Raw genomic sequence first — 14,283 nt, forward strand, 5'->3', positions numbered from 1 at the left:
TAGATCTCTTTCAGCCGGATCATCCGGTGGACTGGGTTCTCCGGCTCGATGTTTCCCGAGGCACGACGGGCTGCTGCTGGTCGAGTGGCTCGTCACGCCAGCCAGGCTTCATCGCGCCTCCAACTGCCGTGTAATTCTGTTATACCTATCTGAAATTAAATAAATTCGTTTCACGGCCTGTCAACGAGCAATTATTTTTCGACGCAGCCGCTTTAAGGCCGGTTCGTTCCATGACTAACGTCTCGCGACCCCTCGAACCAAATCATTGCCTATCTGCCGTGTCCCCTGTCGCGCACCCCTTTCTCGATCGCGAGTAATTCATTTTATTTTTTAATCGTACACGATTGAAAAAACTATGCAGAACGAAGAAAAGAAAAGTGAATTTTGAATGTTTAGGAGAACCTTTCGATACACCGCGTCGAGGAAGGTGTTGGAATCGACGCGTACAAGTAGGAAGACAAGAAGAAAGAGAAGAAGAAGGTTTCAGCGGGGCGCGAAAGCGATCGTGTGTTACGTTGTGATGGGTGGAGCGAGGTGAGAGAAACAGAGAGGCGGCTCCCGAGCTTGTAATTATGTTGATACGAATGATCTGCGGCTCGCCGCAAACCGACGAAGAGAAGAGAGGAGAAGAGAAGCGAAAAGAAGAAATAGCGGCGAAGAAAGAAGAAAGAGGAGGTGATGGTAAGAAGGAAGGAGAAGAGAGGGAGGAGACGAGGCCTCTAGCGGTGTTCACCGGCTGCTCTGTAACGTGGCCGTTTATCCCGGTTCCTTGTTCTTCCGAAGCGAAGCAACGACGCTTCCCTCGTTCCTCGACGCGTTCCGTTCGTGTAGTACCGACCATACGCGTTGCTCATCCCCACGCAACGAGTAAACGGGCTTTAGGACCGTGGCGAAACCAGTTTAAGTGGTTAAGTGTAGATGTAATTGATTTCCATTTTACGAGGCTCTCGGGAAGACGCTCCACCCGCCACTGCCATCACCACTACCACCGCCACCATCGCCGCTACCTCCACTATTCCACCACCGTTCTACCACCACCCTTCCTATCTCGCCATTCCACGCCAGCCCTTCGCGTATACAACCTTTGAACGCGCATTGATGCGCGTCAAGGAGTAGATCGTATTCGTCGAGAGGAATCGGTTTCTCACGCCTCTGGGTTCCGCTTCGAGTTCTCGACGAAACGAAACGACTCGATCGCGATTCGACCTGGCCCGTTGTCGATCGCGAGCCGTTCAGATTGTAATTGGCCCGTTGTTTGGGATGCCCTGGCCTGCCGTGGCGTGGCTTGCCTCGGTGAAACCGTGGCGTTCGACCTGGCCCGTACCACGATCCCGCCGTGATGAATTGGACGAATGAATAATGAATGAGTCACGGGTGCACGAATTCAGCCAGGCGAACAGAACCAGCCGAGCCCAAGGACCGGCTCGAGGATGTCGCGGGACGTGGAAAGGATTTTAATGAAATCCAGCGACAGATGTCCGTCACTGGTAATTCTACCTCGAACCTTCCGATCTTTAATTTACCTCTCGCCATTTCTTCCTCTTTTATGGACGATTCCGTTTGCCCGAGGTTCTTTCTTAACTCGTAAGCGGACGGTAGCTGATCGAGCGTCAGCCAACGGAGGGAACGAGGGAGGGAGGAAAATTCCATGGGGCGAGTGGATGCGAAACGACGCGTCGCGAAGCAAGAACCGGAAGAAAAAGAAAAGGGGCGGTGGTGGCGCGCGGAGAAGGAGACGGACAGAGACAGAGAAAGGGAGAGAGTCGTCGGAGAATATGTAAATTAGGAACTCTGTGTGAATGCGGAGATTTATGGCAGCCCGTACACATTTCTGGCCGCAATAAATATCAGTAAGTAGCGAGGCGCGGGACCGTCCGGATCGAGGCTGAGTCTGACGTTCTTTCCAACGCGTATTCGCCATCGCGCCACCGCGCGTACTCGTCCTTGCCGCCCTTCCTATTCTTCTTTCTCGTTAAACCCTCGACGAGACATTTTTCGAATTTCATATCGATGAATCGAAGAGAGAACACCACCGAATCTTCGTGGGTGGTTTACGAATTCCTCTTTTCTTTTTTCCTTCCCCTGACGGCAACACGCGCCGTTTCTTTGTAGCCGTTAACGCGTGGCTTATGACGTTTATTAGAGGCTTAACTTGGCATCAAAGCAGGGGAAAAACGAAACAAAATCTCGTAATCTTGCTGTAATTAATCGTTGGCGCGTAATCTTTCGATCTGCTTTCAAAGGCTTGCTCGTGAAACTTAATTTCACGCGGCACGAAAGCTACCGCCACCCTTTCCTTACTTACTAATTATAAGATCGTTCCAACGCTTTATAACAGCCCGCGTTACGCGTACTTTTTTTCGAAAAATTCGACGCGTTTCCATTTCAACCCGCGAAACATCGCTCGAGCGTCGATAGAAACGCGAAAACGTTCGATTACGAACGTGGGCGTTGAACAGATTTCACGACGTTTCGACAAGATTTTATTGCCTCAATATTACCGTGAACTTTACGATCGTTTGTTCGGTCTACTCGAGATCATCGACAGCTAGATAGAACGCGTTGTCCGTCCCGCTATAAAAGCAATCTCGCAACGCGATCAATTACAAACTGGTCGCGCATAACCCGTCGAAAGATCATCGTCGATCCAACTTGCGTCATCCAGCCACCGCGAAGCCAATAAATCTGCCTCGAATCATCGGTGGAACGAAAACTTTCCACGGTTATCAAACAGTCTATTTTCGCGCTTAAACTATAAAATTTGCGAAATTACTTTTCGAGTGAAAGCAGAGTCTGTTTGTTCGTGGCTCGCTATAAAAAGAAGAAAGAAAACGTGAAAAAGCGCGAGAAGAAGTTTTAGAGGAAAGAGCAAAAGTCAAGCGACGAAGAAGAGGATGAAGAGAGAAAAAAAAAGGAAAAGGGCGAGGAAGAAGGTTGTTTGGTTAGAAAGAGGTCGCGATGGAGTGGAGAGATCGTGAAAGAAGGCGAGAACGACGGGGACGAGGGGGCGGTTATTATTTACAGCAGTCCGTAAGGCGTGTCACAATAGCATTGCGGGTTTCCTCTTGAAAGTCCGACAATGCGAACGGGATTTATGGAAGAAACTTTCAACAAAACCGTCAATGGGCCACCCTCGCCTACGAGATGGTTTACCTAGCATGGGAATGGGCACAAATATTTTCACCATAAATTCTCCTTTTTATCCGCTTCGTCCCTTATTTACAGTCACTTTGACCTAATCCATCCCCACCATCGCCATCGAACCACCATATCTTCTCTACCTGTTACGATCTACGACCTACGACCTCGCCGATGCTTCTTGCTCTTTTCCTTTACGCATCGCGCCAACTGGAGTAGAAGAGTAGGCGTATCGACGTTTTATACAGGAGTTTACTTACTGGACGAACGATCGTCAACAATAAGAAGTGCATTAACTTGACGTGTTTATCAAGTTTCTGGGACACTTGTTCTGCATAAGTTATATATCGTCGAGGTTCAGCGACGGCATATAAAATATCGAAAGGAAGCGAAGAAGGAAGAAATTTCGCGAGCCGGTATCTTTCCACATCTTTCTCACCGCATGACGGAAGAGAAGGCGAGTAACGCAGCGTAGAGAAAATCGTCCGGTAGGAAGATATCGATCGCTACCGGTCGATCTAAATCATCGATCTAAATTGCGTTGCGCAATCTCCTGGATCCGATAAAAATTCAGCTCCGTTGCTCGGCAGCGTCTTCGATCCGACAGAGATTACCAAAGAAATCTCATAAAGAAGATCACCCTTCCGGACCGAACTGCGAAACGGATTAACCGGCTAAATACGTTCCTGTCTTGCGTTTTTCTTTTTCTGCCAACTGACTTCCGTTCTGGATCCTTCGTTAAACGTCACGTTAATTTCCCTTTTCTTTCTTCTGCTCTTTGGAAACGAATGCGTACAATAGTCTGTCTATTTGCATTTTTCGAAAACGTTCTTCACAGAACATGCATTTAGAACGTGGAGACGCGAAAGCGAACGGTGAGAGAGAGGAAGTTGGGCATTGTCGAGATCCTCGGGGATCCTCGAGGCTCGCTGGGATGGTTGGGATGGTTGGGATCGTTGGGACAACGCCCGCTGTGTCGAATGTTGACTCTTGGCTGCGGTCAGCGTGACAAAAACCACCCCTCGATTCGACACGCACCCCTGGGCGCCCCATCGACCCCCTGGGTATCCTTCGCGACCAGTTCAGGTTCGTCCGATTCCCTCTGTCGCCCGGTGCCACGATTTTTCACCCCGATCCTTCGATCGTCGTATCGAGACTCTTCTTCCGGAGTCCTCGAATTTTCCTGGGTGAAACGTCGAACGTAAGCACGAAGAGGAAACGAATCTAAACGCGACAGAGGGATGCCCGCTAATAACGAGTAAGGGTGCGAGAAACGTGACGGTCCCTAAATTGTCGAAGAACGGAGACGCCCCTGCGCGTACCCGCACGATTTCACCGTGCCGAGGGCAAACATCTTTTCATCGTCGGATAAAGCATAGGTCCTCTATTCAGTAACGAACCGTTAACTCGACGTAAATGGCCGGGACAAGTCTGTGACGGGGCGCGTCTCGTTGTTGTCGCCCGGCGAGGCAGGATCTCTATTTGAGAGTTTACATCCCGAAAATGGTCTTTTCATGGATAACTTCACGCCGTGTTACCGGCGACGAGACTACCAAGGACAATGTCTACCTTTTGCGCGACAACGGTGTTTGCGCTTCGGGGCGTGTCGACCACCGGCGAGCTATTCGCTTTTTCCGACACGCGCTTACCGTCTATCCATCGATCTTCGATAAAACCGTATCATCGGAATTTTCAGCCAATTTAAATAGAGCATGAATAACTAAACGAAAAAAAGCCATCTCCCAAGAACGTGATCTTAAAATTCTTCGCATAAATTATTTCATAATTTCCAATGGTTTCTTTTTTTACCTCTTTCGTTGGAAATAATTTGAGAAATTAAACTTCTGGCCGATAAAGAATAGGATCTCCTCCTCGCCTGGTTAACCGGAAACAAGTACGGGAAACTTAACGGAAGAACGTCAACCTGGATGTTTCGCGGCACGAGCCTTCGAAAGGATACTTGCCGAAGAAACTCGACCAGGGTAGATCTGGTCCGCGAGAGAATGATGGACGAAGAAGAGAGGAAAATGGGCGCTGGGAGCGAAAGAGGAGGGTGATGGCAGCGGCGTGGCTCGCGGTGCGGTGGCGAGAACGCGTGCAAGAAGTGTAGTAATGTCCGCCGGCGGCCAAGCGGCAGACTATTACCAGCGCATGAATATGAATGAGGACCGGACGAACGGAGGAAAAGAAAGAACGAGCCGAAGTAGAGAAAGGAAGAAAGAGACGTTGCGATCGGAGCCGCGTTTCGCCGACAGAGGGTGCTTTCGTGCGCAACCGTGAGACGGAAACAGTGGCCAGAAGGTGGTCGAGAAAGAGTAAGATCGAAAGGTGGAGGCGAGGGTGCGCGGGCGCGAGAACTCGAGGAGCAACGAGAAGAACAAGAAGGACGAAACGAGGTGGCCGAGCGAGCGTGCGAGGAACGGCATTCAATTAGTCTCCTAGTAATTAGCCGGGAAATCTTCGGCTTTGTCGGCGAGATCCGAGCGGCGCGGCGCGGCGGATCGAGGCGAGGCAAGAACCAAGCCTCTCGTGCCTCTCTGCAACCTCAGCTACTCTTCCCCGTGCAACCTTTCAATCTATTTCAATTTATATAAACGTTTGAAAAGTATAACAACGGTTGGGGGTATTTCAAGTATTCCGTAACTGCAGGATCGCGATAGGGGGTAGGTAAGCATTGGTGGTCCAGGCAGGTGACGGGTGGGCTGGTAGGTTCTCGTGTATCGCGACAAACGGAAAATAGGTAGGAACACGCACCCACTCGATCGTTCCTTCCCTCTTTTCGGGCCCGGCCCGTAATCTGCCACTGGCACTAAATCACCGCTAAGGGCTGTTAAATAGCGCAGCATTCTGTTCGTAGCTTTTTCGAGGCGTGTCCGTGACTGTGTGTGGCCCGGGCTTTTTGGATAACTCGATGTCCGGTCAGGGGGTTGTCCCTTTTACCAGTCGGTCGGTCCATCGGTCGAACATCAACCAGCCGGCTAAACTTTGTCCATGTTTCCTGTTCGAAGCGTGAAACGAGTCTCGAATCGCAGAAGGACCATGCGGAATCGTCGCTTCCACTGAAGCCGGTCGCTGTCGAAGGAGATCGCTCTCGGCGACCAAAAGTCGATTTTCGTGAATTTGAAAATTGAGAAACTTGGCGCGTTAACGACCATAACGCGTTACAGATGCGTGGTAATTTCGGCTGATTAGCGACGTTACGGGGTTGCGAAGGAAACTGGGTAGAAAGGACGTGAAAAGGGGCGGGTGGCAAATAAGCAACGCTTCGGTTCCCATGGCTTTGGATTACCGTGCCGCATGCTCTTCGAATCGAGCCGAGTTTCCCGATTTCTGTGCAACCTGATACCCATGCGAAGGGTCGTGAAATCAAGATATATCGTTCACGCAATCGCGATCGAAGTCGAACCAGAGGGGTGCCTCCCCCTCGAGCTGGCCGAAACGCGAATTCGTCGTCGCGACGCGATCCTCTGCGATTCGCGACGTCCGTCGTAACCGGTAAACCAGTTAACCTCGTCCCTCGTTTAATTCGTTCTCGCCACCCTCGGCAGCCGCGTCATCCCCGAGAGTCAGAAGCGGGGTCTAATAAATATCGTCGGACGCGGCGCGTTTCCGCCGCGATTCGAGTGTTTCGGATGGGCAGACCGGCACGTGCGTCCCGAACCCATCTCGTCCCAGATGACACCGTTTTTATTGGCAACGACGTTGGTTCGCGTTTAGGGCCAATCATGGCAATCGAGCCACCGCACAGCTCTCGAAGATATTGTGCCGCGTTAGCATCCGACGCTCGCGCGAGTTGTCTGCAAGCGGAACGCGGTGGACGATGGTGGGCTACCTTAATCCGATACGAAATACGTGACTCTGCGGTTTCGCGTCCCTTCCGCAAATTGAATCGCCAGGCCGGATATTCTGTATCGATGTTTACGATCTCGAGAGCACCGTCTTTCCTTCCTCGCAACAAGCATGCTCGTCCGACTAGCTCGATGAATTATTTAACGCGTAACCGGTGAAAAGGACGTTTGTCCCGGATTTCACGAGGACGGACGAGGAAAAGCCGAGGGGTGAACGAGGGATCGATCGAAATTTCTCCGATTCCAGCGTGGATGCGCTTCTAATCCGACCTCGTGACACGTGTCGCGGCAAAGGGCAGGGTGTCGGACGACACTTGACTCTGCTCGTTTGAAATTGCCCCCTCGGAAAACACCTCGATCGAGTCGATTAGTCGTCGCTGCTCGTAGAACCACGGCTAGCTGGGGGATACACGGATTACGAAGAACGGCACGCGGCTCTCTTCCTTCTACCTCCGCTCCGAAACAATTTCGCAGAGTGGCCGTTTTCGTCGCGTGCCGCGACGGCTAACTCCCTGGAACGCAGCTGTCGCTTGATGGTTCTATTAGAAATTTCTAAATCTCGTCGCGGCGATTCGGCGAAAATGAGAGCAAAGGAGAAAAAGAAAGAAAAGAATAGGCCGGTTGGCGTATGGAGCGATGGCGGGACGGTCGAGCGATTTCCATGGGCGCGTAATACGCGCAAAGAGGTAGGCAGGCCGTTACTCGGTAGCGTAGTAAGGCTTAGTCGGGCTTATTATTTCGGCCGTTAAGAAAATAAACAGAAGGCAGGAAAACACGCGAGGGCCGGAGCGCGCGGCCACCGACGGAAATTATAGGCGGCCGAGCCAAATGGCTTGAAAAATGCTCAACCACAAATCAAGGTGCCGCGCCGCGTCGTTTCGTTCGGCGTGGGAGCCATCTGTCGGTTCGTCGCTGTTTCCTTCTCTCTATCCCCCCAACCCTCTTATTCCACGTACACAGAGAGACACACACACACGTACACCGTTTTCTTTTCTCTTTCTTAATTTTTTCCTTATTTTCCAGGGGCTCTACTTCCGTTCGTTCGTTTAATTATTCGTTCTCTCCTTTTATCCGCCGTTCCGATTGGCGATTTTCTGAAAAATCGCCAATGTCTCTCGAACGATTTCATCGAAGCAAAATCTCGCGTGGTCTCCGCCTCCGTCGAGCGGAGTAAAAACCGCGACGGCTAAGTATAGTTCGGCTGGAAGCGTGGCCGACGTTCTCCCATTGATATTGCCTGGAATCATTCACGAGGCATAAACATCTCGTATTACGCGTGGCCGGAGCGAACAGAACGAACGGAGCGAAGCGGAGCGCTGGGCGCTGGGCCGCCCAAACAGCAGAGTCATGGTCGCGCGTATAACGAACGCGTTGCACAGTCATCCACGGTCCGCGGCAGCCCCTGTAATCGGGCTGAATCGAGGAACACCTTGCGTCACCGTACACACGCGAAATCGTTACGTGCTAATTAACGTTTCGATATGGTGCCGCGTCGATGCCCCGATGCCTCCAATCAAGCTAATTGCGTTGCAATCGTTTTGTCTCGAGGCTCTTTCCTTTCCTTTATACATTTTCTTCTCTTTTTCGTTTACCTTTCCCCATTCTCCTCTGTCTCATTCGTTCCGTTCCGTTTCAGTCGCGTTACGTTCGCGTGCACGCGAATTAACGCGTCAACCCTTCGAATTAAATTGACCAGCGTCGAATTAAATTGAAAGGAAATTGATGTAACGAGGGACGGCTTTTCGAGAGATTTACAAATATTTTCAGGTCAAGGTGCGGTACCTTTCGAAAGGCAGGTTTCTCTTTGAAGTTATAAAAATATATAGTTTGCTGTTTCCCACAGTTATAGGGGTTCGCGATTCGTCGCGCGAGGGATCGTTTTAACGTTTCTCGGTGTGCAACGTGTTAGAGAAATATCTAGCGCTGGTTTTAGGCCGGAGGGCAGAATCTCCCCTTCGTTTGGTACGCGTCTAACGGCGAGCTGCAAGCACCGAGAGATAAAAGAACGGAGACGCGCATGTACGATGACACGTACACGCCCACAGGGTCCGCAAACAACCCCGTGAAAGAGATCGTTCGCCTAGGCGGGATGACACGAGGGGGCTGCTCATCTTGCACGCGCCGACAAATTGTTTGGGCCGAGTCGGTTGGTCGTCGCACAATGGAACGGCACTTGCCAACATCCCAGCTACGCCTCCTCCCTCGTTACATTACATTACATTACGTTACATTACATTTATCTCTCATCCGTGCGCGCATTTATCCCTCGCCCACCCTTCTTCTTCCCTCGTCTCTTTCTCTGCCTACGGTGCCCCAGCGACTGGCCTTTTGTCGCTATGGTAACACCGCATCCGCCACGTGACCGCGAAACATCCCTTTCCGCCTTCTTTCTTTCCTTTACGCTTCCCTCTTCTCTTTGCTTTTTAATCGAGAAACTTAGCGAATTGCCGATCGAATGAATTACTCTTCTTTTTTTTTGTTTCACAATAATCTCACCTACGGAGCCTGTAATTAGGGCGGCATTTTGAATCGCCCCCGGCAACGCGTTGCCAAACCCTCGGCCACCTGTCTCGGAATTCGATCGCAACCGCCTTTTCCTCGATTTCGCGATTCCACCCTTCAGGATATTTAGTCGTCGAGGAAAGTCAATGGTCGCGATTCGTGGAGGGAATATTCGTGAAAAGGGCACGCCGTTTGCACGAGAGACGAAACGACAGCCTGCTGCCTCTAACGACCTCAATTATACTTCGCTTAGGGTGGTGATTCGCGAGTCGACGATTGCACGAGAACAGACACGAATTAGGCATCCCGGTCAAAGTTTCCTAGAAAGCGGAGCGAACACAGAGAGTAGCGTCGTCGTAGTCGTTAACGCGCCTTTCCAGCTCGCAAATTAACGATCATTTTCGCGGGTCACAAATTAAGTGCCACTCCGACTCCCTTCGATGTCTTCATAACGCGTGTCGCTCGAGTTTCATGCCGAATTCCAACGAGAAAAAGAAGAAGAAGAAGAATTTCTTAGCATTGATTTCTTTTTCGTTAATCTTAGAAAAAAGGGCGCTTCACGATTATTCGCGGGAAAGTTGTTGGCGGATGTCCCTGTGCTGGAGATCGCGGGGAGTACCGGCACACGCGTATCTCGAGGATCTCGGATATCGAGCGCCTTTGCCCTTTAACCCCGAGATTCCACGGACTCTCGTTACTCTAACCTCGAGAGTTTCTCCGACTGGACGCATTGATCCTCGTTGCGCCCGGTGGGCGGATCTTACCGCGGCGCGGCGAGAGATCGCTCGGGATCTTTCAGGGATTAGTTTCCCTTGTTAAATCCGTGCTCTCTCGCTCTCTCTCTCTCTCTTCAATCGATTCTCAACGATGTTGCACGCGATAAGAAAGGTGGCGGGTATCGAAGAAACGATCGTTCGTGGACGAAGAGCGATCTTTGGCTGGACGGGAAAATTGCTGGAACGCGAGGAAACGGAGGTGAGATCGAAGAAGTCAGCGAATGGACACGGAACAGGACTGGATGCAGAGGCATCGAAGGGTTCGCCACGAAACGCGGCCCCCGTTCGTTTACCAACCTCTTTAAGATCTTTATCCGAGGCGATAAAGTTACCGGTGGACACGCGTGGCCACGCTCGTGTCACGGAGGGCGTGCGACGAGCTCTTTACGACGACACGCCGTTACCAACTATTTGGATTCCGAACACTTGTAGATGGAACCGGGATAGCGTCAGGTAGACCGATAACTCGACTAATTATCGGCACGTTCGAGCCTCTTGGCCCGTTCACCGGCAACACCGAAACTCGAATTTCTCCCGCTTGTCTTGTCCGCAAGATCGTTCAATTTCTTTCACTCGACTATTATTTATTCGAACAACAACGAATTAAGAACGGAGGATGGAAGTGAAATTGCAGCGAGACGGAGGGCAAATAGGCGGTGGTAGGTACGGAGGAACGAAACTCGGACGGATGTCGAAGAAGAGAGTAGAAGGGAGGCGCGAGAGGGCAGACGGGCGGATGTGTCCGAGGTAATTGAGGCTACGGGTCATCCGGGTCGCAAGAGTCACGAGTCACGAGCGAGCGGCCGCGAACAATGCCGAGAGGCCCCGTCTTCTTCTCCTTCGTTTCTCCTCTCTTGCTTCCCCTTTCGTTTCTTCAGCCCCGGCCCGTTTTTCGATTCTTCCTTTATCCCGGTCGCGGACGTAGCATCGGGACGATTAGCAAAGTTGTGTCTATGCTGCACCGCCACTCGCCCTCCGTGCTTATTAGATCCGATTCCAGCAACAGATTAACATTGAAACGAACGTTATTTACGAGCTTGTATCCTGCTGGAGCCGCCCAGCGATGATGACCCACGATATTCCGCGAGTCCCGAGTCGATCCACCCGCTGAACGTTCCTTCGTCCCCCTTTCTCTATTCTTTCATCAATTCCTACGAAATTCTATAAGAATATCTGTGAACCGACATTGTAACAAGGTAGCTGACTATCCTATTTCCCAACAATTACTACGGTTTCGGAGGATTCCGTGGCTCGGACATGGGAACGCTGGAAATTCGCGAGGGAGAGCGTTGGGTGCGTGTCGCGAGGTCGAGGGTGAAACCGCGGAGACGTCAATCTCGTTCGACGGAGACGATGCGGATCTGGAATGAAAGGCGGACCGAGAGGGCAAGGGGCTGAGGTAGGTGGCGGAGAGGAGGGAAAAGGATAAGAGAGAGGTCTCCCACGCCACGAAGCTCGACGGGGCAATCGAAGACAAATTAACGTTGCGTGATGCGCGTTGATTCTGCTCGATAGCGGAACAACGGACACGATTACGTGCATCCGATCGGTGATGCGCAGCCGCGCGCACGTACCCCGCCGATTCTTCTCGCGTTTTATCGTCGTCGCATCGAACGCCTCGAATTCGACCTCTCGCAACAGGCTAACGAACGAAAGGGAAGGAAAAGAGGAAAGGTGGCTTCGTCGAAGACGGAGGAACAAACTGGCGCGTCCTTCCAAGTTAATTGCCGGCAGCGAGCCGAGGCGAAGCAAACCGAAGCACCTCCTACGTTTACCCGTAATTTACCTACCAACCTCTGTAGAAAACGCGTCTTCGTTGCACCGTCGCCTCGCGTTCGAGCTACAACGGTTAATTAACCTTCGCGTATATCAGCCGCGAGAGGATTTGTTCGTCTCGTATTTAGTGGAAAAGTCGTATTTTCGATTTTCGCTCGCGAACCGACGCGAGATCGAGGGATAGGACGGGAACAGAGTCGAGTGGACGCTCGTGGGCCCGTGAATTATCGGGTTCCTGTTAGTTGCGTGCCGAGGATCGCACACCTCGGGCAAACGGCTCGTCTCCTCGCGACAAGACAATTGCACCGCTTCCTGATATAGTTTGCGCCTTTCCAACTGTAACGAACGGAAATTCTCCAATTCTCTCTTACTCCTCTCCTCCCTGCTCGCTTTCTCCTCCTCGATTTCCCGTGATTCTCAATCACGAGGATATTTGCGCAATCTGGATCGTTGATCGCGCGATCGATCCAAGCGACATCCACGAAAACTCAGAAGGAACGTTCACCGCTGTGAGCGATGGCCGCTTTTAATTGAATCAAATTTTTCAGATTTACGAGCGGATAATTACGCCTCTTATCGAGACGCTTTACAACCGGGCTGGCAAATAAATTAACCTGTAAAATAAGAGATAGGACGGGGGTGCGTCGAGTTGGACGAGGGTACGGTTGAAACCGCGGGACATCGAATAATATTTCGATTCGAGGAATAACCGAGGTCTAATCCGTTATTCCCCCTGTGTACGGCGGGGCGAGTTCCCCTCGCGTTTACCAACGATACGTGACAGCTTATTTCCCAAAAGAAACGACGACCGACTCGCCCCTCCGCAACGCGACGCTCGCCGCCTACCGCTAATAAAGTTACATCCAACTTCATTTGCCTGTTACGTTGCCACTTGTTCGAATTAGACGGGAACACGAACGGGACAGCTTCCATCCCCTTCGCGACTCTTCTTTCTTATTTTCCTTGATGCTAATCAATTTTTTCCTTTACACCGATCTCTTCTTTCGCGATTTCAACGCTCCACGTTCGGATAATTTTAGCGTCTCGATTTCACGATGGTTTCCGATAGTATTTTTTATGCTAAATATAGGTGTTATAGGGCTAATTGTCGCAAATGACTAGATAAAAAAATTTACCTCGTCTCTCTGTATCTGGTCCTAGGAATCGTAGAAGATCCCTCAGAGTATCTTCCGACCGAGTTAGCGAAGAATCGTGCGAGAAAGAGGACAGGGTGGGACGGTGGATTTCGACTGTACTCCGCAGTCTACTCGTTCGCTTCATAGCCAGACTACAATAGGATCGATATCCCGCTGGGGGATAAAGCCGGTAATCCCCTGGCATCTGTAGGCCACCTGCAGTCGAGCGTTTCGTCACGGACTCGTCGCGCGTTTTCCTCCGTGTCAGCCGAATTCCACTCGATTCCAAATATTTAGACAACACTAACCGCAGACGATCCGCATTGATCGACCCGAAGGATCGTTCGACTTTGTCCGGCGAACGTTTTCGAAACTGTCAACGGTACCAGACGAAAGTCCCGCTTATATTTTTTGATCGACGACTCGTCCGTCCATTGAAAGCATTCAAAAGACGATTTCACCCCGGGAGACGTTTCGAAATCGATCGGTTTGCCTTCTCGCGTAATCCCCTTGTCGAACGTTCGGTCCATGGGTTACAATCGGGTAGAAATATTTTCACAGGCACGCGAGTCCATTGTCCAGCATCGAAACGGACTTCGTGACGTTAAAATCGTCCGATGCGCGAAAACGTGGACTGTTTAGGAGTCGAGGAGGAACGGAGAGGATCCGGCTGGAAAACGAAAAGAGAGCCGGGAGTCGTAGGCGAAACCCGAGATGCTTCGTTCCTCGGTCGACCTACCGCGCGTCGCTAATCTCGGTGTGTTCGAGCAGAATAGACCGGTGGATCGGAGAAAAATCAGCCCGTTATCGAATTTCGAACGGCGGCGAGCAGCTGGTTACGGGGGAAAATTCGCACACGAGGGCACACGTATCCCCGGCACGCTCGTTGCGAACGCATTGGCAAATTAATTCAATCAATTAATAGCCGCTTTAGCGAGGATCGGAGACTCGGATGGTAGCGGCTGCCAGCGCGGAACCACCCACGCGAAACGATGCCCTGTGGTTCGCACCTACGTGCAGCCGCGCGTACCTATGCTGCCGTGGCGTTTCGAGAGCCAATCGATACCCGGTGCCATCCTCGCCACCGCCATTTTATTTCGCGGCAAG

This window comes from Osmia bicornis, chromosome 15, assembly GCF_907164935.1.
Source record: "Osmia bicornis bicornis chromosome 15, iOsmBic2.1, whole genome shotgun sequence".
NCBI classification, from domain to species: Eukaryota; Metazoa; Arthropoda; class Insecta; order Hymenoptera; family Megachilidae; genus Osmia; species Osmia bicornis.